This window comes from Alexandromys fortis, unplaced genomic scaffold (assembly GCF_014885135.2).
Source record: "Alexandromys fortis isolate MF-2015 unplaced genomic scaffold, M_Fortis_MF-2015_v1.1 scaffold_444, whole genome shotgun sequence".
NCBI classification, from domain to species: domain Eukaryota; kingdom Metazoa; phylum Chordata; class Mammalia; order Rodentia; family Cricetidae; genus Alexandromys; species Alexandromys fortis.
The window spans coordinates 189,334-193,296 of NW_026068318.1; the positions used below are offsets into that span (position 1 = coordinate 189,334).

At 35.2% G+C, this 3,963-nt stretch overlaps 1 non-coding gene across 1 annotated transcript; it reads left to right on the forward strand.

Moving 5' to 3' along the window:
- The first annotated feature begins 2,369 nt into the window (after positions 1-2,369).
- On the forward strand, positions 2,370-2,476 carry LOC126495138 (U6 spliceosomal RNA). The gene has a single exon (XR_007590111.1). It is a non-coding gene; the product is annotated as a U6 spliceosomal RNA (small nuclear RNA).
- The last annotated feature ends 1,487 nt before the right edge of the window (positions 2,477-3,963 follow it).

The following is a 3,963-nucleotide window of genomic DNA, read 5'->3' on the forward strand; positions in this document are numbered from 1 at the left end:
AGGATGTTTGTTCAATATACTGTTTGAAGTGCTGGGACCTGCTTTGCTTCTTGAGTTGAGCCACCAATGCCACAAGCCTGTCAGATGAATGTGACTTCAAAGCCCCAGTGTGCTCTGTATCTAGCAGGCCATATTAGCCAGCTCTCAAAAGCATGTGAAATCAGATCATGGCTGTTACAGAACAGTGGGAATTTGCTGTTGTGGTTTTTACTATTGGGTGTTGCATTTATGGTGACTTATAGGTTTATATTTCAGTATTTTGGAAACCCTCCATTTTATCTGATAAATCTCTTCCATGTTACAAGCCTTGATTAAAGGAAGTTTTTATAATTTAAAGCTGTGGTTATAAGATTATCCTGTCTCCATGTTATTGTGTGCCCCCTCTATTCCTTCTGAGCCATCTGCCCTCCTGCAACCAAGGTGATACTATGGAATCATTCTGGTTCTGTGCCTTTTGGGTGGGTGGTGAAACATGGGTCTTTGCAAAAAGGAACTTTACTTGGATATTGTAATAACAAATTTATAATCTATTTTAATTGGACTTATTGTAAAACATTTGTTGAGGGGTTGGAGAAATGGCTCAACAGTTAAGAGCATTGGCTACTCTTCCAAAGGACTCAGATTCATTTCCCAGAACCCTCATGGCAGCTCACAACTGTCTATTACCCCAGTTCCAGGGGATCTGACACCCTCATACAGATATACATGCTGGCAAATCACAAGACACATTAAATAAATAATTCTTTAAAAAAAGTTGGACTCAAATGCATATTTGACACTTTTACCATTAACACATCCAGCTTGTTTCTCTGGATCTCTCCCACACAGAAACTTTTCAAAACTGACCCATCATTTTAACAGAAAGTCTCTCAGTTGACTTTGCTGACAAAACTTGTCTTTATTTCACAAGTCCATTGTGTCATGCCAGAGTAATCAGGAGGCAAAGTTTGAAAATCACTGACGAAAATAAACATTTGCTCTACCTCCTTATTCTGCTTGAACTCAACTAATACCAAGGCAGCCAGGGGCAGGGGAAATGAGTGTATCCAGAAGGTCATTTGCCCAGGATGAATTGGATTCATGAGTTAAAGCTCTAGACCATTAACAGAGACAAGGGCTCTCTTGGTAATTAGCAAACAGAAATAATCCACCATAGAAAGTCAGAAAACTCCAATCACTTGTTATATTTTCTTTAAACTACATTTACTTGTTTATTGGAGAGTCATGCCATGGTGCATGTGGAGGTCAGAAGTCAATGTTGAGGAGTTGTTTCTTGACTTTCACCATGTGATTCCCAGGGACAGATCAAGTCCCTAAGTGTGGAAGCACTAGTCTTTACCCTTGATCCACATCACCACCTCCACACCTTTTTAATATAACAAAATTATGCATTAGAGTAGTACTCTAATGTGTATATATTCTATACTTTCTTTATCCATTCTTTCATTGAGGGTCATCTAGGTTGTTTTCAGGTTCTGGCTATTACAAATAATGCTGCTATGAACATAGTTGAACAAATGCTTTTGTAGTATGATTGAGCATCTTTTGGAAAGGATGGACTCATATAGTTATTGATTTAAAAGATTATTTTTTACTATACCTTTATGAGAAAAAGACAGAGAAAAATTTGCCTTCATGGTACCTCCTTATAATAGTTTTCAGTTTGCTATGAGATACCAATGGAAGATTCTCCAACAGAGAAGGTTAAATAGCCACACCCTGTGCTATTTTGTACTGCAGCCTTTGGAAATGATGCAAAAGCTATTCCCTCAATCTATAGTTTCCCATTATATGGATGACATATTACTAACTGATTCAAACATACATATTTTAGAAAGATTGTTTGTAGATGTAAAGAATATTTTGCCTTGTTTGAGATTACAAATTACTCCTTAAAAGATATGAAAAGGAGATTCTATTAATTATTTAGGATATAGAAAAGGTCAACAAAAAAATCAGACCCTCAAAGGTGCAAACAAGGAGAGATCAATTGTAGACTCTTAATGACTTTTGAAGATTGCTAGTAGAAATTTACTATTTAATATCTGGCTTACTATTGGGGTGAAAATGATGAGCTGAGTAATTTGTTCAAAACCTTAGATGGGAACCAGGACTTAAATATTCCAAGAGAATTATCAGCTGAAGCCGAGAGAAATTGGTGGAAAAAAATTACAAGATGTACATCTGGATCATTTGAATCCAGAGTTTTATTACCTTCTGATTATTTTACCCACTAAGCATATTATTTATGGAATATTAATGCAGAAAAAACATTATCTTCAAATAAGTCTTTTTACCACATAAACTGAGTAAAGAGTTAGAAACTCATTTGGTAGAGGTCTCTGAATTGATTATAAAAGGAAAATACAGTGCTCGCTTTGGCAGCACATATCCTAAAACTGGAACGACACAGAAAAGATTAGCATGGCCCCTGGGCAAGGATGGCACACAAATTCGTGAAGCGTTCCCTATTTTTATCCAACATTCTGTTTTTTACAATAAACACACCTCAGCCACAAAGACAGACATTACCTCAGAGTAAAGGGTTGGGAAAAGTTTTTTTAATCAAATGGACCTAAGAAACAAGTGAGTTTGGCTATACTAATATATAACAAAATTGACTTCAAAATAAAATCCATCATAAGAGATGGAGAAGGACACTTTATACTCATAACAGGAACAATTCATCAGGATGAAGTCTCAATCCTGAATATCTATGCCCATAATATAAAAGCACACACATATGAAAAAGAAACATTACTAGAACTCAAGGCACACATCAAACCCCACACACTAATAGTAGGAGACTTCAGCACTCCTATCTCACCAATGGACAGGTCAACCACACGGAAACTTAACAGAGAAATAAGAGAACTAACAGAGGTAATGAATCACATGGACTTAATAGACATCTATAAAACATTCCACCCAAATAGAAAAGAATATACTTTTTTCTCAGCATCTCATGGAACCTTCTTGAAAATTGATCATATACTCGGCAACAACACAAATATCCACAGATACAAAAAATTGTAGTAACCACCTGTGTCTTATTGGATCACCATGGAATAAAGTTAGAATTTAACAACAATTCTACCCCCAGAAAGAGTACAAACTCATGGAAAGTGAACAGTCATCTACTGAACTACCCCTGGGTCAAGGAAGAAATAAAGAAAGAAATTAAATTCTTCCTTGAATTCAATGAAAATAAAGACACACATACCCAAATTTATGGGACACTATGAAAGCAGTGCTAAGCAGAAAGTTCATAGAACTAAGTGTCCACATTAAAAAAAAAAAACAAAGAAATCTCACACTAGAGACTTAAAAGCACAGCTGAAATCTCTAGAAAAAAAAATAAGCAGACTCATCCAGGAGTAGAAGACTGTAAATAATCAAACGGAGGGCTGAAATAAACAAAATAGAAACACAGAACACAATCCAAAGAATCAATGAAACAAAGAGCTGGTTCTTTGAGAAAATCAACAAGATTGACAAGCCCCTATCCAAACTAATCAAAAGGCAGAGAGAGAACACCCAAATTCACAAGATCAGAAATAAAAAGCGGGACATAACAACAAACACTGAGGAAATTCAGAGAATCATTAGGTCTTACTACAAAAGCCTGTATGATTCTATTATAGCACACATGTATACATCTGTATAACTTATCAACCTACAAGTGTGCATAATGTATTTAACCGACTCCCTACTGTTTTTCTGGTAATTTTATACTCTAAATATTGTAGTGCTTTTCTACAGACCTCTAATTATTTCACTATAGCAAATTCCTACAAGTAAAAATGCATATTTTGGAAAATTAAAGAACATTTTTATGTTACTACATAAGATTTACCTCTTACATTGTGAATTTACTATGTGAGAGTTCAGCTTTCTAAAATCATTGTTCATTCAAGTTATTATTAATCTTTTTCAAATTCACCAATGCAATAGATGTATTTC